The sequence below is a fragment of the Aquarana catesbeiana genome, linkage group LG01, assembly GCF_042186555.1.
Source record: "Aquarana catesbeiana isolate 2022-GZ linkage group LG01, ASM4218655v1, whole genome shotgun sequence".
Taxonomy (NCBI): domain Eukaryota; kingdom Metazoa; phylum Chordata; class Amphibia; order Anura; family Ranidae; genus Aquarana; species Aquarana catesbeiana.
Genome location: NC_133324.1, coordinates 844181656 through 844208037, shown reverse-complemented (window position 1 = coordinate 844208037; position 26382 = coordinate 844181656).

Below are 26382 nucleotides of genomic sequence, written 5' to 3'. Positions count from 1 at the left end.
CCTTCAAAATGCTGGGCATCCTCCTGGATCATGTACCCAACACTGTGGTCAAACAGTTCAGGGGACTCCTCAGGAGGACATGGTGGGGCTAGGGAAGGAGTGACTGATGCCATTGAGCCAAGGGAAGAGGCCGCGTTGGCAGCTGCTTTGCCAGACAAAGTACCCTGAGCCTGGGTGAGAAAGGATGAGGACGGCCTGGTCATCCACTCTACCAAGTCTTCCGCATGTTGCAGCTCAACATGGCCAGCTGCCAAAAAAAAGGACAAGCGTGTCCCATGGCCACGTGCTGATGAGGATGTACTGTTTCCATGACCAGCACTGTTGCCTCTAGACACAGAGCCTGCTTGCCCTCTTTTATTGGCTTGTGACTGTCTGCCTCTCCTTATTGGCCTTCCAGACATACTAATGGCCTGCAGTGAGATGTAGCTGCACAAAGCTGGGATGTATATATACTGATACTGCAGCTATCAGAATCAACTGCCTGTCTGTAGTATTATTAGTATGAGAACACCAGCAATTGTCTTCAGGTAGCTTTGTGTGCACACTGTGCAGAGGGCGCACTACACTAACTGTAAATACTGTAGCTGCCTGCCTGTGGTATTAATAGGATCAGAAGAACACCACTAATTTTCTTCAGGTAGGTTTAGGTGCACACTGTGCAGAGGACACAGTGCACTAACTGCAAATACTGTAGCTGCCTGCCTGTGGTATTAATAGGAGCAGAACAACAGCAATTGTCTCCAGGTAGCTTTGGGTGCACACTGTGCAGAGGACGCACTACACTAACTGTAAATACTGTAGCTGCCTGCGGTACTGTACTAATAGGATCACAAGAACACCACTAATTTGGTTTAGGTAGCTGTAGGTGCACACTGTGCAGAGGACGCACTAAACTAACTTGTAAATACTGCAGCTGCCTGCGGTACTGTACTAATAGGATCAGAAGAACACCACTAATTTTCTTCAGGTAGCTTTAGGTGCACACTGTGCAGAGGACGCACTACACTAGCTTGTAAATACTACAGCTGTCTGTGGTACTGTACTAATAAGATCAGAAGAACACAACTAATTTTCTTCAGTTAGCTTTAGGTGCACACCGTGCAGAGGACGTACTAAGTAAATACTGTAGCTGCCTGCGGTACTGTACTAATAGGATCAGAAGAACACTCATTTTCTTCAGGTAGCTTTAGGTGCACACTGTGCAGAGGATGCACTACAATAACTGTAAATACTGTAGCTAATAGGACTAATAGGATCAGAAGAACACCAGCAATTTTCTTCAGGTAGCTGTAAATACTGTAAAAACACCTGCCTGCCTGTCAGTAGTAGGAAGAGAATAGCAGGAATGGATCTAGCTAAACTGAATACAGTGTATATATATATATATATATATATATATATATATATATATATATATATATATATATATACACAACACCTAGGATGTATATATATATATATATATATACAAAATACACTGTAAGTGCAGCTAACTGACTCGCCTGCCTACTCTATCCAACTTAAATCAAATGACAAATGATCAAATGTCTCTCCGTTAGGGATGAGCCGAACACCCCCCGGTTCGGTTCGCACCAGAACCCGCGAACGGACCGAAAGTTCGCACGAACGTTAGAACCCCATTGACGTCTATGGGACTCGAACGTTCGAAATCAAAAGTGCTCATTTTAAAGGCTAATTTGCATGGTATTGTCCTAAAAAGGGTTTGGGGACCCGGGTCCTACCCCAGGGAACATGTATCAATGCAAAAAAAATTTTTAAAAACGGCCGTTTTTTCGGGAGCAGTGATTTTAATGATGCTTAAAGTAAAAAAAAAAAAGTGAAATATTCCTTTAAATATCGTACCTGGGGGGTGTCTATAGTATGCCTGTAAAGTGACGCGTGTTTCCCATGTTTAGAACAGTCCCTGCACCAAATGTCATTTTTAAAGGAAAAAATCTCATTTAAAACTGCTTGCGGGTTTAATGTCATGTCGGGTCATGGCAATATGGATGAAAATCAGTGAGACAAACGGCATGGGTACCCCCCAGTCCATTACCAGGCCCTTTGGGTCTTGTATGGATATTAAGGGGAACCCCGCACCCAAATTAAAATAAGGAAAGGTGTGGGGCCACCAGGCCCTATATACTCTGAACAGCAGTATACAGGCGGTGCAAACAAGACAGGGACTGTAGGTTTGTTGTTAAGTAGAATCTGTTTGTAATTTTGAACATTTTTAACGTGTTTAGCTCCAGCCAAAAAATCTTTTCTAAGCTTTTTGGAAAACATAGGGAAGGGTTATCACCCCTGTGACATTTGTTTTGCTGTCTTTCCTCCTCTTCAGAAGATTTCACCTCACTTTTTTGTCCCAATGAAAAATGTTTTTTGAAAATTTGGGTTTTTTTGTGGAACAAGGATTGGAAAGCATCAGTGGAAAGGAGAAATTGTTTTCCCATATTAACTCTTACAGGAAAGAATTTCCCTTCCTAGGGGTAGATTTCATCTCACTTCCTGTTGTCTCCTTCCGTTTGCAAGTAGGAGTCGTTTGTAAGTTAGATGTTTGAAAGTAGGGTCCTGCCCTATATACTCAGCAGAAATTTGGGCCTTAGGTGTTGCTGTGGCCACAACACTGTAAGCCCTCACAGGGCCCTGCTGTGAAATATTAGATCAAGAATTGTAATTACATGCCCCTGTTGAACAGGAGCTGAAAAATTAGGCCTTAGGCACTGGTGCTGGTGCCACAACACTGCAACCCCTCACAGACACTCTAGTTGGAACGCAGGAACGAGCCCTGCTGCAAAGTATTGCTTCAAAAATTGTAATTACACGCCCCTGTTAGACAGGGGCAGAAAAATTGGGCCTTAGGCACTGGTGCTGGTGCCACAACACTGCAACCCCTCACAGACACTCTAGTTGGAACGCAGGAACGAGCCCTGCTGCAAAGTATTGCATCAAAAATTGTAATTACACGCCCCTGTTAGACAGGGGCAGAAAAATTGGGCCTTAGGCACTGGTGCTGGTGCCACAACACTGCAACCCCTCACAGACACTCTAGTTGGAACGCAGGAACGAGCCCTGCTGCAAAGTATTGCATCAAAAATTGTAATTACACGCCCCTGTTAGACAGGGGCAGAAAAATTGGGCCTTAGGCACTGGTGCTGGTGCCACAACACTGCAACCCCTCACAGACACTCTAGTTGGAACGCAGGAACGAGCCCTGCTGCAAAGTATTGCATCAAAAATTGTAATTACACGCCCCTGTTAGACGGGGCAGAAAAATTGGGCCTTAGGCACTGGTGCTGGTGCCACAACACTGCAACCCCTCACAGACACTCTAGTTGGAATGCAGGAACGAGCCCTGCTGCAAAGTATTACATCAAAAATTGTAATTACACGCCCCTGTTAAACAGGGGCTGAAAAATTGTGCCTTAGGCACTGGTGGTGGCGCCCAGAACCAAAAATGTTCTTACAAGCTATCAGCGTGATGATTGAGGAGGAAGAGGATAATTACTCAGGGATAGTCACTCAGCATCAGCATAGGCAGTCTTTGAAGGGATCTGAGATTTCAAAAAAAATTATTCGGTTACATCAGCATCAGGTGCTTGGTAGCTGGTGGTGATCCAAGACTCATTCATTTTTATGAAGGTCAGCCGATCGACCGAGTCGGTGGACAGACGCACCCTGTGATCGGTTACCACGCCTCCAGCAGCACTGAATGTGCGTTCCGAAAGAACGCTGGATGCAGGACAGGCCAGTAGCTCAATTGCATACTGTGCAAGCTCTGGCCAGTGATCCATCCTCAAGACCCAGTAACCCAGAGGATTTTCGGTGGGAAAGGTGTCCAAGTCTGATCTTGCCCCTAGGTATTCCTGCACCATGTAAAACAGACGCTGGCGATGGTTGCTGGAACCGATCATACCTTGGGGCTGCGGACCAAAAAATTGTCTGAACGCATCGGTCAGACGGCCACCTTCTCCACCGCTCCTTCTTTGACTGACCGAAGCCTCAGCAACACGTTGTCCAGAAACAGGAGTTTGTAACCTCCCAGTCTCTGGGAACGCGTTGCACAGACCTTTCTGCAAGGCCTCCCGAAGATGTTTCATCCTCTGCTCCCTCTGCGATGGCAAGATAAGGTCCGCAACCTTACCCTTGTAACGTGGATCAAGGAGGGTTGCCAGCCAGTATTGGTCCTTCTCCTTGATACCACGAATACGAGGATCCTTACGCAGGCTTTGCAGGATCAGGGAGGCCATGCAGCGTAGGTTTGCTGAGGCATTCGGTCCGGAGTCCTCTGGGTCACTAAGAACGACATTTTCCGCAGCCACCTCCTCCCAGCCACGTACAAGTCCATGTGTTTCTTGGGACTGATCCCTTAAAGACTGCTGCTGATGCTGAGTGCCAGGCTCCACCTCCATACTGACACAATCTTCCTCCTCCTCCTCTTCCTCCTCGTCCTCTTCCTGTGTGATCGGCGGGCACGCAGGAACACTGTCTGGATAAAGGGGGCCTTGAGAGCTAAGGAAGTCCTCCTCTTCCTGCCTCTGTTCTGCCTCAAGTGCCCTGTCCATTATTCCACGCAGCGTGTGCTCCAACAGGTGGACAAGGGGGACAGTGTCACTGATGCATGCACTGTCACTGCTCACCATCCTCGTGGCCTCCTCGAATGGTGACAGGACAGTGCATGCATCCCTGATCATGGCCCACTGGCGTGGGGAAAAAAACCAAGCTCCCCTGACCCTGTCCTGGTGCCATAGTCGCACAGGTACTCATTGATGGCCCTCTGCTGCATGTGCAGCCACTGCAGCATGGCCAACGTTGAGTTCCACCTGGTGGGCATGTCACAGATTAGGCGGTTCTTGGGCAGGTTAAACTCCTTTTGGAGGTCCGTCAGCCGAGCACTGGCATTATATGACCGGCGGAAATGCACACAGACTTTCCTGGCCTGCCTCAGGACATCCTGTAAGCCCGGGTACCTGCTCAAGAACCGCTGCACCACCAAGTTAAGGACGTGAGCCAAACAGGGCACATGGGTCATTTGTCCCTGTCGGAGGGCAGAGAGGAGGTTGGTGCCATTGTCGCAAACCACCATTCCTGCCTTAAGTTGGCGTGGCGTCAACCACCTCTGAACCTGCCCCTGCAGAGCTGACAAAACCTCTGCCCCAGTGTGGCTCCTGTCCCCCAAGCACACCAGCTCAAGCACCGCATGGCATCTTTTGGCCTGCGTACTTGCGTAGCCCCTTGAACGCCTACGGAGCACCGCTGGTTCCGAGGAAGAGGCCATGGAGGAAGAAGAAGAGGAGGGGGTGGAGGAGAGAGGTGTGTCACAATCAGCATTTTGGAGGCGTGGTGGCGGAACAACCTCCAACACTACTGCACCTTGTCCTGCATCCTTCCCAGCTGCCAGCAGAGTCACCCAATGCGCCGTGAAACTTAGGTAACGTCCCTGTCCATGCCTGCTGGACCATGAGTCAGCGGTAATATGCACCTTACCGCTGACCGCCCTGTCCAGCGAGGCATGGACATTGCCTTCCACATGCCGGTAGAGAGCCGGAATCGCCTTCCGTGAGAAAAAGTGGCGTTTGGGTACCTGCCACTGAGGAACCGCACATTCCACAAACTCACGGAAGGGGGCAGAGTCTACCAACTGAAAAGGCAGCAGTTGAAGTGCTAGCAATTTTGCCAAGCTAGCATTCAACCGCTGGGCATGTGGATGGCTGGGAGCAAACTTCTTTCGGCGGTGCAGCAGCTGGGGCAGGGAAATTTGCCTGGTACAATCTGACGTCGGTGTACCAAAAGCAGATTGCCCACAAGTACTTGGCTGTGACACACCTAATTTTACACCTTCATTCCTCTCACTGCAGGTCTCAGAGAGGACTGAAGGTCTAGTGGGGTTGGAAATCTCAGCTGATGAGGAGCAAGGAGAGATCCTCTTTGTTCTTTGGTGTGGGTCTTTTAGATACGCTTGCCAACGAACTGCATGGCAGGTCAACATATGTCTGGTCAAGCATGTGGTACCCAAGCGGGAGATGTTTTGGCCACGCGAGATACGCTTGAGACATATGTTGCAAATAGCAGTGGTGCGATCTGATGCACTCGTCTCAAAAAAGGCCCACACCAAAGAACTTTTTGAATAACGCGCAGAGACTGCAGCGCCCTGCACATGTGGAGCTTTGGGGTGTGATGCAGTCAATGTGCTGCCCTTAGGCTGGCCCCTGGAGGGCATCCTGCCTCGGTGGTGATGTGCCGCCGCCTCCTCCTCCTCCTCCTCCTCCTCTCTCCTATCAGGCACCCACGTTGAGTCAGTGACCTCATCATCCCCTCCCTCCTCATCACTGGAGCAAACCTGGCAGTATGCTGCAGCAGGGGGAGCATTACTGCCAGATTGCTGTCCTTCTTGGGCACCCCCTCTGTCCGTGCTCATGTTACTGCCTTCATCGAGCTCAGTATCGTCATCAGAGCCTTCCAAACGCTGGGCATCCTCCTGGAGCATGTACCCAACACTGTGGTCAAACAGTTCGAGGGAATCCTCATGAGGACATGGTGGAGCTAGGGAAGGAGTCACTGATGACATTGAGCTGAGGGAAGAGGCCGCTGCTTTGCCAGACAAAGCACCCTGGGCATGGGTGAGAGAGGATGAGGAGGATGAGGACGGCTTGGTCATCCACTCGACCAAGTCTTCCGCATGTTGCGGCTCAACACGGCCAGCTGCCGAAAAAAAGGCCAAGCGTGTCCCATGGCCACGTGCTGATGAGGATGCACCGTCTCCACGACCAGCACTAGACACAGAGCCTGCTTGCCCTCTCTTATTGGCTTGTGACTGTCTGCCTCTCCTTCTTGGCCTTCCAGACATACTAATGGCCTGTAGCTGCACTAAGCTGGGATAGAACACCTGTAATTTTCTTCAAGTAGCTTTATATACTGTAACCAGACAAGCCTGCCTGTCAGTAGGAAGATAACAGGAACGGATCTAGCTGAACACTGTGAGCAGGACGCACTGTACTAAATGTAAATAGTCTAGCTGCCTGACCGTGGTACTAATAGGATCAAATAGAACACCTGTAATTTTCTTCAGGTAGCTTTATATACTGTAACCAGACAAGCCTGCCTGTCAGTAGGAAGATAACAGGAACGGATCTAGCTGTACACTGTGAGCAGGACGCACTGTACTAAATGTAAATAGTCTAGCTGCCTGACCGTGGTACTAATAGGATCAAATAGAACACCTGTAATTTTCTTCAGGTAGCTTTATATACTGTAACCAGACAAGCCTGCCTGTCAGTAGGAAGATAACAGGAACGGATCTAGCTGAACACTGTGAGCAGGACGCACTGTACTAAATGTAAATAGTCTAGCTGCCTGACCGTGGTACTAATAGGATCAAATAGAACACCTGTAATTTTCTTCAGGTAGCTTTATATACTGTAACCAGACAAACCTGCCTGTCAGTAGGAAGATAACAGGAACGGATCTAGCTGAACACTGTGAGCAGGACGCACTGCACTAAATGTAAATAGCAGGAACGGATCTAGCTGAACACTGTGAGCAGGACGCACTGCACTAAATGTAAATAGCAGGAACGGATCTAGCTGAACACTGTGAGCAGGACGCACTGCACTAAATGTAAATAGCAGGAACGGATCTAGCTGAACACTGTGAGCAGGACGCACTGCACTAAATGTAAATAACAGGAACGGATCTAGCTGAACACTGTGAGCAGGACGCACTGCACTAAATGTAAATAGCAGGAACGGATCTAGCTGAACACTGTGAGCAGGACGCACTGCACTAAATGTAAATAGCAGGAACGGATCTAGCTGAACACTGTGAGCAGGACGCACTGCACTAAATGTAAATTGCAGGAACGGATCTAGCTGAACACTGTGAGCAGGACGCACTGCACTAAATGTAAATAGTCTAGAAGATAACAGGAACGGATCTAGCTGAACACTGTGAGCAGGACGCACTGCACTAAATGTAAATAGCAGGAACGGATCTAGCTGAACACTGTGAGCAGGACGCACTGCACTAAATGTAAATAGCAGGAACGGATCTAGCTGAACACTGTGAGCAGGACGCACTGCACTAAATGTAAATAGCAGGAACGGATCTAGCTGAACACTGTGAGCAGGACGCACTGCACTAAATGTAAATAACAGGAACGGATCTAGCTGAACACTGTGAGCAGGACGCACTGCACTAAATGTAAATAGCAGGAACGGATCTAGCTGAACACTGTGAGCAGGACGCACTGCACTAAATGTAAATTGCAGGAACGGATCTAGCTGAACACTGTGAGCAGGACGCACTGCACTAAATGTAAATAGTCTAGAAGATAACAGGAACGGATCTAGCTGAACACTGTGAGCAGGACGCACTGCACTAAATGTAAATAGCAGGAACGGATCTAGCTGAACACTGTGAGCAGGACGCACTGCATTAAATGTAAATAGTCTAGATAGAAGATAACAGGAACGGATCTAGCTAAACTGAATACAGTGTATATATATATATGCAACACCTGGGATGCATATATATACACAATACACTGTAAGTGCAGCTAACTGACTGACTGTTCTGCCTAATCTATCTAACTCAAATCAAATGACACTGTCTCTCTCTCTCTCTATCTCTCAGCACACCGGAACACACACTACACAGGGCCGCCGTGCAGGCGGCCTTATATAGTGTGGGGTGTGTACTAAATCCCCTGAGCCATAATTGGCCAAAGCCACCCTGGCTTTGGCCAATTACAGCTCTCTCTACTGACGTCGCTGTGATTGGCCAAGCATGCGGGTCATAGTGCATGCTTGGCCAATCATCAGCCAGCAATGCACTGTGATGCCGCAGTGAATTATGGGTCGTGACGCGCCACACGAATTTAGCGCGAACGGCCCATATCGTTCGCAATTCGGCGAATGGGAGAACAGCCGATGTTCGAGTCGAACATGGGTTCGACTCGAACACGAAGCTCATCCCTACTCTCCGTCTATCTATCTCTCTCTCAACGCCGGAACACACTACATAGGGCCGCCGTGTAGGAGGCCTTATATAGTGTGGGGCATGTACTAAACCCCCTTAGCCATAATTGGCCAAAGCCACCCTGGCTTTAGCCAATTACGGCTCTCTGTACAGATGGCACTGTGATTGGCCAAGCACATGGATCATAGTGCATGCTAGGCCAATCATCAGCCACCAATGCACTGCGATGCTGCAGTGAATTATGGGCTGTGACGCGCCACTCGAATTTGGCGCGGATGGCCCATATCGTTAGGAGTTCGGCGAATGACCGAATTTGAACATGCATTCAATTTGAACACAAAGCTCATCCCTAATGGTTATGAGTATGTTTTCTCCTGCCTGGTGGAATGGAAGGAAACCCACTTGATCCTTGTGTATGAGAGCTGGGGGAAACTGTCATAGCCTGTTCACTAAAATTTTACTGAAAATCTACAGGTTGGAAGTTCCCTCTGTTGGAAATTATTATAATATCTGAATGCATTGTGGATGCAGGTTATCCCTGCAGAAAATCATTGTAGAGCTTACACAAAGGTTGCCCAAGTAAAGATTGGAAATTCTTTTAGTACAGCTAAGTAAGGTCACCTGGGCCCAGGGATTTGCTGTCTTGTAGGGCTTTAATTATTTCCTGAATTTAAAGGTCGGTATATTAGTCTCCAAATATTTGAGCAATTCAGGTCAAAGTGGAGATTATCTGTTACATCTGTAATAGTGCATAAAGTTTTGGGAGCTGTATCTTCTTTTAGTTTATAAACTAAGAGTGTGTGGACCTTGTTTCCCCATTTGTAATGTTATTATTTCAGTGATTCAAGCTGTATCTCTACTCTATTTAAGATCAGTTCTTTCTTTTTAGTCCTTAGTGCCTTTATTTGTGTAAGATGACATCAATTGGTGTTTGAGACATGTGGTTTCCCAGTTTATGGAGTGCTGATTCAAGCTGAACCTTTTGAAGTAGCGAGTCTTGTTTCAATTGTGTGGCTGTCATCTCAATGCATTTTCCTAAAATAGCTGCTTTATGTGGTTCCCAACTAGGGAAAAGCTTCGAGTTCGAGTCAAACTCATGTTCGACTCGAACATCGGCTGTTCGCCAGTTCACCGGATAGCGAACAATTTGGGGTGTTCGTGGCAAATTCGAAAGCCGCGGAACACCCTTTAAAAGTCTATGGGAGAAATCAAAAGTGCTAATTTTAAAGGCTTATATGTATGGTATTGTCATAAAAAGTGTTTGGGGACCTGGGTCCTGCCCCAGGGGACATGGATAAATGCAAAAAAAAGTTTTAAAAACAGCAGTTTTTTTCGGGAGTAGTGATTTTAATAATGCTTAAAGTGAAACAATAAAAGTGTAATATTCCTTTAAATTTCATACCTGGGGGGTGTCTATAGTATGCCTGTAAAGGGGCGCATGTTTCCCGTGTTTAGAACAGTCTGACAGCAAAATGACATTTCAAAGGAAAAAAGTCATTTAAAACTACTCGTGGCTACTAATGAATTGTCGGTCTGACAATACACATAAAAGTTCATTGATAAAAATGGCATGGGATTTCCCCACAGGGGAACCCCGAACCAAAATTTAAAAAAAAATGGTGTGGGGGGTCCCCCTAAATTCCATACCAGGCCCTTCAGGTCTGGTATGGATATTAAGGTGAACCCTGTGCCAAAATTGCCTTGTGGGGGTCTTCGGGAGGGGGTCTTATCGGAATATAGAAGCCCCCTTTAACAAGGGGACCCCCAGGTCCCACCCCCGTGTGAAATGGTAAGGGGGTACAAATGTACCCATACAGTTTCACAAAAAACTGTCAAAAATGTTAAAAATGACAAAAAAAGAGACAGTTTTTGACAATTCCTTTATTTAAAGTCTTCTTTTTTCCATCTTCTTTCTTCTATCTTCTTTCTTCTATCTTCCTTCGGTTTCTTCCTCCATCTTCTTCTTCTTCTGGTTCTTCCTCCGGTGTTCTCGTCCGGCATCTTCCTCCACAGAGTCTTCTTCCCTTCTTCTTCTCGGGCCGCTCTACATCCATGATGGGAGGCTCCCGCTGTTTGGGGTCACCAGGTGGGCCCGCCCTCTGTTATTTAAGAACTGTCAGAAGACGAGAAGCATCACACAGTGGGAGCCTCCCATCATAGATGCGGAGCAGCCCGAGAAGAAGAAGGGAAGAAGACGCCGTGGAGGAAGATGCTGGATGAGAACACCGGAGGAAGAACCAGAAGAAGAAGAAGATGGAGGAAGAAACCGAAGGAAGATAGAAGAATGAAGATAGAAGAAAAGAGATGGAAAAAAGAAGACTTTAAATAAAGGAATTGTCAAAAACTGTCTCTTTTTTTTTTTTTTGTCATTTTTAACATTTTTGACAGTTTTTTTGTGAAATGGTAGGCCCTTACCATTTCACATGAGGGGGCCAGGATCTGGGGGTCCCCTTGTTGAAGGGGACTTCCAGATTCCGATAAGCCCCCCGCCCGCAGACCCCTACAACCACTGGGTAAGGGTTGTGGGGATGAGGCCCTTGTCCCCATCAACATGGGGACAAGGTGCTTTGGGGGGCTACCCTAAAGCACCCTCCCAATGTTAAGGACATGTGGCCTGGTACAGTTCAGGAGGGGGGGCGCTCTCTCTTCCCGCCCTCTTTTCCTGCAGCCTGCCAGGTTGCGTGCTCGGATAAGGGTCTGCTATGGATTTTTGAGGGACCCCACGCCATTTTTTTAATTTTGGCCAGGGTTCCCCTTAATATCCATACCAGACCTGAAGGGCCTGGTATGGAATTTAGGGGTACCCCCGCGCCATTTTCTTTAAATTTTGGTTTGGGGTTCCCCTGAGGGGAATTCCCATGCCATTTTTATCAATGAACTTTTATGTGTATTGTCAGACCGACAATTTATTAATAGCCGCCAGTAGTTTTAAATGACTTTTTTTTCTTTGAAATGTAATTTTGCTGTCAGACTGTTCTAAACACGGGAAACATGCGCCCCTTTACAGGCATACTATAGACACCCCCCAGGTACAAAATTTAAAGGAATATTACACTTTTATTGTTTCACTTTAAGCATTATTAAAATCACGGCTCCCAAAAAACGGCCATTTTTAAAACTTTTTTTGCATTGATCCATGTACCCTGGGGCAGGACCCAGGTCCCCAAACGCGTTCAAACAAAATTTTTGCCTGTTCGCATGTTCTGGTGCGAACCAAACAGGGGGGTGTTCGGCTCATCCCTATTCCCAACAAGTGGAGAACGTGATAGTGGCACCCAGATTTTGGAAAATAGTAGTAGGAAATAGTGTCTAGTATTTGTATTTTAGAATGCTCATATTTAAGTGAGAAATTGCTTAAATGACATTGTTTTGGGGTTTGGGGTTAAAGAGAGAAGGTCATATCAATCAACACATGGCCAGACCATGTAATTAGGTTTATGTTGTAGCTGAAGTAGCAGAGGGTCACTAGAAAATAATCTATTCTAGTATGTGTTTCAGGTGGCATAGAATAGAAAGAGTATCACTTGACCACAGGATGATGCACTATCTACACGTCATAGAGTGAAAAGTGTCTAAACAGTTAGCAAAATCATTTAGATAATGTTCGCAAAGCCTTGGCAGTGAAGGGATTTTAAGTCCTAATCGGTCTTGATCAGCTGATAAGAGCATGTTTATGTCTCTGCTTATAAACAAGTACATTGTAGGGCATGTAGAAAGTTTTAGTAGGAGATTATGAAGGGTTGCATTAGGGGTGTAGACATTACAGAGCATAACAAAGGAAGTACCCTATGTGCCATGTAAAATTAAATAATGACCATTTTTGTCTGCTATAGATGGAGTGTGTTTGAAAGGCTAAGAATGATTTCATAGTATAATGACCCTTACATTTTCTATTGAGTTAATTTATCTTTTCCAAGCCCTGATTTATGGAGTCTATGACTAATAGTTGTCCTGTGGACAGATTCTCCCACCTGAGCCGTGGATCTCTGCAGCTCCTCCAGAGTTACCATGGTCCTCTTGGTTGCTTCTCTGGGTAACACTCTCCTTGCCTGGCCTATCAGTTTAGGTGGACTGCCATGTCTTGGTAGGTTTGCAGTTGTGCCATACTCGTTCCATTTTCAGATGATGGATTGAATATGCTCCATGAGATGTTCAGAGCTTGGGATACTTTTTTTTTATAACCTAACCCTGCTTTAAACATCTCCACAACTTTATCCCTGACCTGTCTGGTGTGTTAATTGGCCTTCATGATGCTGTTTGTTCACTAAGGTTCTCTAACAAACCTCTGGGGGCTTCACAGAACAGCTGTATTTATACTGAGATTAAATGACACACAGGTGGACTCTGTTTACTAATTAGGTGACTTTTGAAGGCAAATGGTTCCACTAGATTTTAGTTAGGGGTAGCAAAGTAAATGGGGTTAAATACAAATGCACACCACACTTTTACACATATTTATTTGTAAAAAAATTTTTAAACTATTTATCATTTTCCTTCCACTTCACAATTATGTCCACTTTGTGTTTTGGTCAATCACATAAAATCCCAATAAAATACAAATTTCTTTGACAAAATGTGGAAAATTTAAAGGTGTATGAATACTTTTTCAAGGCACTGTAGTTAATATTATCATACACATACCATTAGTCAGTATTTATTGTTATTAAAATGTCTTATCATTGGCAACCACTCCATTCTCATGTTTTAGTTCTATAGTTGTTCATTGAACATATACACAATCTTTAGGAACGAGCCACTGAACTGATGAGATAATGAGGTTGATTTACTAAAGATAAATAGTTTGTGCACTGCAAGTGAACCTGCAAGTGCACCCACAAGTGAACTTCAAGTGCACTTCAAGTGCACTGCAAGTGCAGTTGCTCTATATCTGAGGGGAACATGCAAGAAAAAAATGCATTTTTGCTTGCACATGATTGGATTATAGAAATCAGCAGAGCTTCCCCTCATTTCAGAGCTTCCCCTCAGATCTAGAGCAACTGTAACCTGCAGTGCACTTGAAGTGCTCTTCTAGTGAACAGTATATTTGCCCTTAGTAAATCAACCTTAGTCTCTAAATAGTGTATTATTTTGCTCTTGGAGCTGGAGCTGCAGGGGAGAGGCAGGAGCACCGACAAAGGATGGGCCATAGCAGGCATATGGATGACATCACCCCACCAAGGAATTGCCAGCCGATGTCTAGCACTCTCTTCTCTCTCCTGTAGCCAGTGCTGACTAACACAGGGGAGATCATGTGACTGGACCAGTAGTGGCATAGGTTAGTCAGAATAGGTGTTAGGAGGGAGAGGGCATTTTTAAGATTAGTTAGATACCGTATATGTTGGATTTCTACCTTAAACAGTTTGATTTACAATTTCTATTGTTTCATTATAATTTCATATATAATATACGAGTCAATCTTATACAGTTTTAAAAATAAAGACATCAGTTCTATCTACCTCTTTATCGCCAACTCATTTAACCTACTCGCCATTACCGAAACCTGGCTCCACGAATCCGACACTGCGTCTTCTGCCGCCCTATCCCATGGTGGTCTCAGAGCATATGACCAACATAAAAAATGGATATAGGTTCCACAGTGTCTCCCTACATTTTAAAGAAAAACACCAAAAGGACCCCACACTTTTGCAGTTCTGTGGGATAGATGTGGTCCACCCCTCTTGGAGAGGGTCCAATAGAGTTAGGGACCTATCCCGTAGGGAAACCAGATGGATATATCTTTTGAAGAGTCTGGCCCCGAAAGGGTTGAACATAGAACCGGATCTTAACTGCTTTATTAATGATTTTTAATGTAAAGTTATCTCAGTTTTGTAGGGTTCCAATTTTCTGTAGTCTTTTTTAGTCCCACCTTTTTTAGGAATTTTTAAAGATTTTTAGTAGTTTTTATCAAAAAAAAAAAAAAAAAAAAAAAATTTTTTTAGGGATCTCTTAGGGTTTGATTATAGGAGACATCATCGTCATGATAATAGCTTGATGTGATGCCCCCATGTGGGTATGAGTGAGGGGGGGTGGTGAGGTTATATCATCATCAGCCCCCGACCCTGTTCACTCGACCTACATAGAAATTTAATAATAGATCAAATAGAGATATATAATATGGCTCTTGTTATATCCCTTGACATATTTTTGACTTTATCATATAATATGCAGGGGCAGCCAGTTATAGAGATAGTTTAGCCTGTTTAATTTACTATGTTTGTAATATATCGTTATGAGGGTATATTTTATTTTAGACCCATTCCTATAAGGGTTGATATATTGGAATAAGATAATCTCTGAGCATGAACACTCAGAGTTTATATTTAATAGTTTTATAATATAGAGTCCATGTGATCTTATTTTTAAAAAAAGAGATCTGTAAAGACGGATACATTTGATTGAGAGAGGTTCCCACCATGAATACTTTCACGCATGCTGAAAAATCTGCAATATGGACACTGGACACTAGGGGGCCGTTTGCCTTTTGATCACCATCCAGCATTTGATAAGGTTGGATGGGATAGGGTATGCAGTTACCACTCTTGTCCAGCGGGGGAGCCCGTGCAGGATCCCTCTTTCCAACTCACCATAATTGATCTAAGGTTTGAAACAACCATTGGGAATGATATGCATATTTATCAATTAAGTGTGATTTATGTGTAATGTCTAAAAGATTTTCAACGATTTTGTTTTATGAGTGTTTTAAATGAGATATCCCATACATAATCAGCGGAACGGGGACGCGAGGTGTGCGTATGCGCAATGCGCGGCCGAATGGGCGTCAATTAGAAGCAAATATAAGGGGTGAATGACAGCCTGCACAGCCAATCCCATGATTAAGTCTACCTATGACGAAACATGTCGGGGGCGTGGCTGTGAGACGTGACACACAGCGCAGTTGAACTACACAGGAATCAGGAAGTTTTAGTGGACGGAGGAGCGGAGGAGAGCTGAAGGGAGGGTGAGATTGCAGTGATACTGCAGCCCAGAGAAAGCACACCTCGGGTCCGCCGTGACCACCAGTTGTTTATTATTTGAGTTACACCTGTTTGAAGATTGCTTGAAGATTGATGTGATCCACAAATGATTTCTGCTGTTTTATCTTTTGTACAATGTGAGTGCATCAGTTGAAGGTTGCAGTGGTTTTAATAAATAGTTTTGCTGGTTTACACTATTGGAGCATTTTATTTTCTTACATGTGGATCCATATAACAACTATCCTCCTGGACACGTATCTTGCCATTTTTTACAGCTGAGTGTGGTAAAACTTGCGTTTTTTGCCTTGCATGAAAGTGCTGGCATTGTAACTCGGTGAGTGCATTTCTGGAGGGTGTGATTCACTGAGCACAGGGGTGAGGTGGAAGACACACGAAGACACTTAAATGTATGCAGCTGATTTACACTGGATGTGATCACAAGCAGTTCCTCTTGGATGGATCTGATTCATATGGACTGTCATTTAATGTTTTGAGATGTCACAGCATGGAATGCAGTAATTTCACAGAGTGTTTCACGTGAATGTCACAATTATTCATTTAATGTGTGTTATTTGTTACGTGCAGCACAAAACACAGTAGGAGGGTTCCACCACTATTGTGCTATATACAGTTTTTTGATTACACTTGTTACGTGCAGCACAAAACACAGTAGGAGGGTTCCACCACTATTGTGCTATACACAGTTTTTTGGTTACACTTGTTACGTGCAGCACAAAACACAGTAGGAGGGTTCCACCACTATTGTGCTATATACAGTTTTTTGGTTACACTTGTTACGTGCAGCACAAAACACAGTAGGAGGGTTCCACCACTATTGTGCTATACACAGTTTTTTGGTTACACTTGTTACGTGCAGCACAAAACACAGTAGGAGGGTTCCACCACTATTGTGCTATATACAGTTTTTTGGTTACACTTGTTACGTGCAGCACAAAACACAATAGGAGGGTTCCACCACTATTGTGCTATACACAGTTTTTTGGTTACACTTATTTATATTTGAAGCGCCCCATATTTATTCCATGTGCCTCTAGGGGAGTATTGGGCTAGCAGTGGCATGGTGGAGTAAATACTTTGCCTGTATACTTTATAATTTAAAGGGGCAGCTGTTCCTATTTTCGCTTGTTTTTATCGATTCTCACGTTTTCATTACATTTTATACACACCATTTAACACTGGTCAACACTATTTGTGAGAGTAAGGAATTGGATGTTTTGGGTGTTCACCACCTAATATTGGTTCACACCACTATTTGAGTTTATTTAGAGGCATTGGCGCGGTGGGGGTGTCTGTTTGGTGGAAGGGCGCTCTAGTGAGGATACCCAGTGTTTATTAAAAAAAATTTTAAACTATTTATCATTTTCCTTCCACTTCACAATTATGTCCACTTTGTGTTTTGGTCAATCACATAAAATCCCAATAAAATACAAATTTCTTTGACAAAATGTGGAAAATTTAAAGGTGTATGAATACTTTTTCAAGGCACTGTAGTTAATATTATCATACACATACCATTAGTCAGTATTTATTGTTATTAAAATGTCTTATCATTGGCAACCACTCCATTCTCATGTTTTAGTTCTATAGTTGTTCATTGAACATATACACAATCTTTAGGAACGAGCCACTGAACTGATGAGATAATGAGGTTGATTTACTAAAGATAAATAGTTTGTGCACTGCAAGTGAACCTGCAAGTGCACCCACAAGTGAACTTCAAGTGCACTTCAAGTGCACTGCAAGTGCAGTTGCTCTATATCTGAGGGGAATATGCAAGAAAAAAATGCATTTTTGCTTGCACATGATTGGATTATAGAAATCAGCAGAGCTTCCCCTCATTTCAGAGCTTCCCCTCAGATCTAGAGCAACTGTAACCTGCAGTGCACTTGAAGTGCTCTTCTAGTGAACAGTATATTTGCCCTTAGTAAATCAACCTTAGTCTCTAAATAGTGTATTATTTTGCTCTTGGAGCTGGAGCTGCAGGGGAGAGGCAGGAGCACCGACAAAGGATGGGCCATAGCAGGCATATGGATGACATCACCCCACCAAGGAATTGCCAGCCGATGTCTAGCACTCTCTTCTCTCCCCTGTAGCCAGTGCTGACTAACACAGGGGAGATCATGTGACTGGACCAGTAGTGGCATAGGTTAGTCAGAATAGGTGTTAGGAGGGAGAGGGCATTTTTAAGATTAGTTAGATACCGTATATGTTGGATTTCTACCTTAAACAGTTTGATTTACAGTTTCTATTGTTTCATTATAATTTCATATATAATATACGAGTCAATCTTATACAGTTTTAAAAATAAAGACATCAGTTCTATCTACCTCTTTATCGCCAACTCATTTAACCTACTCGCCATTACCGAAACCTGGCTCCACGAATCCGACGCTGCGTCTTCTGCCGCCCTATCCCATGGTGGTCTTCTCTGGACTCACTCCCCCAGATCCAGTGGACGTAAGGGAGGAGGTGTCGGAATCCTCCTAGTCCCACATAGCACCTTTCAGGTACTTCAGCCACCTCCCTCTCTGTCACTCTCCTCTTTCGAAGCACACTGTATTTGTCTTTTCACTCCGAACTCTCTAAGGATAGCCATGATCTACGGGCCCCCTGGATCAGTATCAACCTTTCTTGATGACTTCTCTGCCTGGCTACCCTACTTTCTTTCTTCTGAAATCCCCACAATCATTCTCGGGGACTTCAACATCCCTATTAATACTAACACTCCTGCCACTTCCAAACTTCTCAGCCTAACATCCTCCTTTGACCTAAAGAAGTGGATACATGCTCCTACTCACTCAGAAGGCAATATCCTTGACCTCATTTTCTCTCACCTTTGCACTCCATGCAACCTCTCTAACTATCCATTGCCTCTCTCTGATCACCACCTTATTAGTTTCACTCTCTCCCTTTCCTTCACCTCCTCTCCCTCCAACCACCTTAAAGTTACCCGCAGAAACCTACGTCATCTCAATCCTTCTCTTCTCTACTCTGCTATCAACAACCTCTACGACAAAATCTCACCCCTATCCTGCACCAACCTAGCCACTTCTGTCTACAACACTTCATTTCTAGCCTTCACTGGACTCACTGGCCCCCCTCACTACATGCAGAATCAAGCCCTGACCCCTTCAACCTTGGCAAACAGATGATACTAGAAGTCTGAAAAAACGTAGTTGTGCTCTTGAGTGCCTGTGGCGTAAGACTAAGTCTCAGAGAGATTTCAACCAATTTAAAACTGCCCTCCAAAAATATAATTCCAGCCTCCTCTCTGCCAAGCAGACCTATTTTACCACTCTCATTAGCAACTTATCATCCTGTCCCCGTCAACTCTTCTCCACCTTCAACTCTCTACTTCGTCCTCCACCGCCTCCACCCGCCAACTCACTCACTGCCCAGGAGATCGCCAATCACTTCAAACAGAAGATTGATACAATTTGCGTGGTGATCTCTACTGTCCCCATACCCTTCACGCTTTACACTTCATGTCCACAGGCACAATCATTATTTCCCTCTTTCAACCCCACCACTACAGACGAAGTTGCTAAACTACTTGCTAATGTCCACCTTACCACCTGCCCTCTGGATCCCATTCCCTCACAAATGCTACGTTTACCCTCTGGCCCTATGCTACACTCTCTAACCCACATCTTCAATCTCTCCCTCTCTTCTGGCATCTTCCCCATCTCTCTAAAACATGCACTTGTCAGACCCATACTTAAAAAGCTCTCACTGGACCCATCCAATCTTAACAACCTATGCCACATCTCCTTGCTCCCCTTCTTATCCAAACTCCTTGATCGTCTGGTCTACAACCGACTGAGCGTCCACCTCGCTGATAATAACCTTCTTGATCCCCTTCAGTCTGGATTTCGTCCTCAACACTCCACAGAAACTGCTCTCCTAAAACTAACAAACGATCTACTAATGGCCAAAACCAATCGACACTATTCTGTACTCCTACTCCTGGACCTCTCTGCTGCCTTTGATACGGTTGACCACCCCCTCTTTCTCAAAAAACTACACAGCTTTGGTCTTCGTGACTGTACACTTTGCTGGTTCTCTTCCTACCTATCCAACTGCACTTTTAGTGTTTCTTACAACTCTACTTCCTCCTCTCCTCTTCCTTTCTCTGTTGGGGTCCCCCAGGGTTCTGTTCTTGGACCTCTCCTATTTTCAATCTACACCGCCTCCCTGGGTCAACTGATAGCCACCCATGTCTTCCAATACCACCTCTACGCTGACGACACCCAAATCTATTTCTCTACCCCTCAGCTCACACCCTCTGTCTCATCACGTATCACTAATTTACTATAGCTATATCAGTCTGGATGTCACACCACTAACTCAAACTCAATCTATCCAAAAGGGAACTTATAATTATTCCTCCCCCATATGCCCCTTCCTCTGATCTCTCTGTCAAAATCGATGGCACAACTATAAGCCCATCCCCACATGCCAAGGTTCTAGGTGTAGTCTTAGACTCTGAACTCTCCTTCAAGCAACACATCCAACCACTGTCCAAATCCTGCCGCCTCAACCTCCGCAACATCACCAAAATACGCCCCTTTCTAACCAATGACACAACAAAGCTCTTAATTCACTCGCTGGTCATCTCTCGCCTCGACTACTGCAACTCCCTTCTCATTGGCTTACCTCTACATAGTCTATCACCTCTTCAATACATCATAAATGCCGCTGCCAGACTCATCCACCTTACCAATCGCTCTGTGTCTGCCACTCCTCTCTGTCAATCCCTCCACTGGCTTCCGCTCGGCCAAAGAATTAAATTCAAAATTCTAACAACTACGTACAAAGCCGTCCACAATTTCGCCCCCAGCTACATCACTAGCTTAGTCTCTAAATACCAACCTACTCATTCTCTTTGTTCCTCTCAAGACCTCCTGCTCTCTAGCTCCCTCGTCACATCCTCCCATGCCCACCTCCAGGACTTTTCCAAAGCCTCTCCAATCCTATGGAATGCCCTACCCCAATCTGTCCACTTATCTCCTACTCTATTAGCTTTTAGACGATCCCTGAAAACCCTTCTCTTCAGAGAAGCCTATCTTACCCACACTTAACAACTGTATTTTCATTTTTTTCCATCAACTCATCCACAGTTATTACCTTTTGTTTCCACTTGACCCTCCCTTCTAGATTGTAAGATCTAATGAGCAGGACCCTCTGATCCCTCCTGTATTGATTTGTATTGTAAGTGTACCGTCTGTCCTCATGTTGTAAAGCACTGCGCAAACTGTTGGCGCTATATAAATCCTGTATAATAATAATAATAATAATAATAATAATAATATCATATAAATTTTAGAAGTATATTTCTCATCTTTATAAATATATTTTCATGTCAAAAAGTTAGTGTGAAGAAATAAATATATACTACCATATGTTTTAGGTTCTAGGCAATTAGCATTATTTTTTTTTTACCTTTTGTCAAACTGGAGTTTGGATCTTTGCCAGTGTAAGTTAATACCACTGAATCCAAACCTAATTTAAGGTATGGTACAACAGCTGCTTCTGCCTACAGCATGTTGTTCAGCTAACCTAAAGGTGAAAAGTTAGAGACAAAGCAAAAAGCAAATTAACATATTGTGCAGGTGATGGATTTACTTCTCTACAGTGCACTACATTGTGCTGGAGGCATATGTAGCTTCAAACAGAATTGTTAAAACTGACCTCATGCTTGACAAGTTTCAGGATGGCAAAAAATAGCAGTGTGAAAATCTATCTATCCATTTTTTTTTCTATCTATCCATCTATCTATCTATCTATCTATCTATCTATCTATCTATCTATCTATCTATCTATCTATCTATCTATCTACTATCTATCTAACCCTAAAGGCCCATACACACGATCAGACTTTTTGACAACAAACATGCAAATTAGCTGTTTTGGAGCAACATCCGACTGTGTGTATGCTCCACTGTGTGCAGCTCCTTCCGTTGGGCTCCTCCGCTATCTTCTGCTCTTTTGCCGCTCTTTTGGTAGCAGAGGAGCCCGGTCTTTTCAGACGTCTTCTTCCCTCTTCTCTTCCAGAGATGTTGACACAACGCTCTTTCTGGCTGTAATGCTGTCTGTGCGCTCTGCTATGACTTATATAGGCGGTGACCCCGCCCTCCTATGACATCACAGTCCCGGGGCATGCTGGGACTGTGAGTTCATAAGGGGGCATGGTCATAGCCCCCGTATGACCTCACAATCTCAGCATGCCCCGGGACTGTGATGTCATAGGGGGACGGCGTCACCGCCTATATAAGTCATAGCAGAGTGCACAGACAGCATTACAGCCGGAGAGAGCGTTGTGTCAACATCTCTGGAAGAGAAGAGGGAAGAAGACGATCCAGATGTCCGGGCCACCACTAGCAAAAGAGTGGCAGAAGATAGCGGAGGAGCCGGCAGAAGATCCAGACGCTGGAGAGACCCCCGGAGTCGGAAGAAGACCCCCGGAGCGGCCCAATAAATTACTTTAAAAACCTGTGTACTGTGTTTTTTTCTTGACACTTTTTTACCTAGGTGAATGGGTAGGGGTACCATGTACCCCATACTCATTCACAAAGGGTGGGGGGCCGGGATCTGGGGGTCACCTTATTAAAGGGGGCTCCCGGATTCTGATAAGCCCCAGACCCTGACAACCAACGGCCAGAGTTGTCGGGAAGAGGCCCTTGTCCTCATCAACATGGGGACAAGGTGCTTTGGGGTGGGGGGGCCGCAGGGCGCCCCCCTCCCCCAAAGCACCCACCCCCCATGTTGAGGGCATGCAGCCTGGTACGGCTCAGGAGGGGGGGCACTCACTCATCCCCACCCCCTTTCTTGACCGGCCAGGCTGCGTGCACGGGTAAGGGTCTGGTATGGATTGTGGGGGTACCCCCACGCTGTTTTTTTGGCATAGGGGGTTCCCCTTAAAATCTAGACCAGATCTAAGGGCCTGGTATGCCCCTGGAGGGCAACCCATGCCCTTTTTTATTTAAAATTTGGTGTGGAGTTCCCGCTCAAGATTCATACCAAACACAGTGCCTGGCATTGGCGGGGATCCAAGTTGGATCCCCACACCAGTGTGAACCCAGCTCGCAAGGTGTCAATCTCGCCAATAAAAGTGGTGAGATTGACACAATATCAGACAACAGAAGTTGACCAAAGGGGGTGGTAAAGATCTGAAAAACCACGTGATTTGGTGAAACTTGGCTGGAAAAGTCCTGCCGTCTGTATGCAAGACAAACTTCTGGCCAATGCCCTTTGTACAAAAATCCAAGGGAAAGTTTGTACAAAGTTCTATCATGTGTATGGGGTTTTAATGTACCAAAACATGATTTATGTTTTTATAGATTTATAAAGTGGACAGTTTTCAGAGTTATTTCAAGTAATAACCTCAAAAACCACTATTGTATACAAATATCTAGCTGAATGTACAGGTTCAGCAAACTTTACTAAAATACGAGTGCTGTACTTGAACCCCATTGATATCAATGGCAGCTAAATGTTAAAAACCAGTAATAGCCAATTTCTATGCTAATAGGCAGTGCCCTTGGGAACTTGTACCAATCCAAAAAAAATAAAAACATGTAAAAATTAATGTTTATTGGAGAGCAGAAATTTTAAAGTTTAAAATGAAAAATTAATAATCCCACTTAATCCTACCTTTGCTCTACTACGAATTGGTGTGTAGAGGCTCTCACCTGGCTCTAGATCTACTATTATCTATTTTTTCCTCACAGTAAAAATGAACTTCATTAGATTGTGGAACTACCCAGAGACAAGGGCCAGAAAAAAGTGTTCAGACTCGCTCCAACAGAGTGAAGTCGCAAAGTCGCATTTTAGTACTGAGAAACCAGTCAGGTTTATATTTTATATAAAAAAAATAGAATAAATTGTTTCATAGAAAAAAAAATCTAAAATATTGGATAAATTTGATGCACACCATGTAAGAAGCTTTAGTCTGCCACGGTTTAAGGAGTCACCAGGCAGGTTTTATTCAACTAGTCAAATTTGGAGATTTATATGTAACTGATTGCTGCCTCACCCACGGTGTGATAGTTAGTTACTTTAGCAGTGTTTGAGGGGAGTAATCATCTATGCTTACGGCATTGAAGACTAAAATGTCTTAACAGTTGTTACTTTATGCAAGATGTGTCTATAATAAAATACTATTGGAGAAGACAACATGTTTCTGCCCACTTTTGCAGTCCTAAGAAGAGGGATTTAAAGTGAGCACTGGAAAGATGACGTGTGGGGCAAGATAGGAAGTTAAGCTATGTATGTCAGTTTCAACTTTGACATGTTCAGCTTTTTGAACAGGACCCACACCATCCAGTTTTTCATGAAAAAAGCCCCCAAAATATTGTAATGAGTATATGCATAATCTTAGAACACTTTGCCTGGACTGCATTTCAGTACAGTACACACAGTATGACAATTGATATTTGTGGTCTTTTATATCAAGTTTTTGTTCTATGTGTAGGGTCGCGTACATTTGTATATTACATAAATGCTATTTCTGTTTGGTTCACTGTGGCATTTGAGGTGTTTTTTCTAGCACCTAAAGTGCATGTAGGCCCATTACCAACCAGTGGTCCAGCCTGAGCATCCAATAGTTAAGGAATGTGATCGGTAAAACCTTTTGGGTTTAATTTACTAAAACCGGAGAGTCCAAAATATAGTGCAGCTGTGCATGGTAGCCAATCCGCTTCTAACTTCAGCTTGTTCAATTAAGCTTCAACAAAAAACCTGAAAGCTTTCTATGCAGAGCTGCACCAGATTTTGCATGCTCTAGTTCTAGTAAATAAACCCCAGTGCACCTCAAAAAATGAGCACTTTAACCCCTAAATTATTAAAAAGCAACTTCTCAGTCAAAAATTCACTACACTGCATTGAAGGCCCTCTCTGACATGATATATGCAACAGGGAAGGCTAATACCAAAATCACCTGTAGGGCCACCTCCAACCAGTGGTCTTCCTTTTCTTTCTTTTTTTTTCCACCTCAGCAAAATTTTCTGAGAGACTTATTTCAACTTTGCAGTTCAATTTTGTCCCATCTCGTTTTCACATCATAGTAGCTTATTCAACCATATCTTTATTAGTTATTTAATTATTTAATTTATTTTATTTAAAAAAAAAAATATATATATATATATATATAGAACTACTCCTGCTACCTTACATAGTCCTTATCTCTCTTTCCCTCTTCCCATTATCCCTCCCCTCCCCCCCTTATTTGGTTTGTTTCTTTCTAGGTCCCTTCAATTTCTAACTCACGTCCCTTCACCTTCTGTTATCTCTTCCAAATATTTATCCGAGGCTTTACAAATTTTCCAACCCTCCCAGGTGCTAGTATATTTCTTATAGTGTCCTCTATCCCTACTACACAAGAGGTCCATTTTACTATAATAATCTATTTGTTCAAACCACTCTCTTATACCTGGGTTTTCACTATTTAACCATTTTTTTGGGATCAGACCCTTTGCGGCATTCAGGAGTTTTGGGGTTATTGTTCTCATGTATTGTTTCTTTGGGATTTTGGAATCATGAAATAAGCAAGTCCATATATTTTGTTCTATTTTCTTACCATTTATTTCCTTTATATTACTCACTATTTCTTGCCAATACTCCTTTATTTTTGGACACTCCCACCATATATGCACCTTCCTTGCCCTTTGCTTTTTCTCCAACACAATGGTGATCTCTCTGGTTGATATCTATAGGTTCCCTCTGGGGTCAAGTACCATCTTGCTAAAAATATATAATTAATTTCAATGGTATTCATATCCCAGGCATTATTATATCCCATTCCTATCATCTTTTCCACTTGGTGATCTTCTAGCTTTAATTCCAGTTCTTTTTCCCATTGTTCAATGTAGGCAGGTCTTCCTTGTCCTTCTAGGTCTGTCAGTATTCCGTAAATTTTTGATATTCCATTTTTCAGTGGCATTTGGGTAAAGCAGAGTTTTTCCAATGGGCTTAATTCCCCTTCATCTCTAATTGGATGTGGTAGTGTATTTATTAAGTGTCTTAATTGATAAAATTTCCATTCACTTATCTTCCACCCGTTGAGTTCTTCTAATTCTAATCGTGTTTTCATCCTTCCTTTTGTGATAATATCTTTCAATTGTGGATTTCTTATCTTGTATCTCCAACCAGTGGTCTTGTATGTACAGCCATTAGTTAATGAATCTGATCTGAAAAACAGTATGTTAATACCCTCCTCTAAAACAATGATCTTAGCGCACAAAGCCAGGCCCACAAAGATATGGTTTGATTAGTTTGATGTGAAAAAAATTGAGTGGCCTGGACAGACCTATAACATAAAACCTATTGAACACTTTTGAAATGAACTGGAACACCAACTGTAAGCCAAGTTTTTATGTCCACCTCACAAAAGCTCTTTGAACTAAATGGGTAA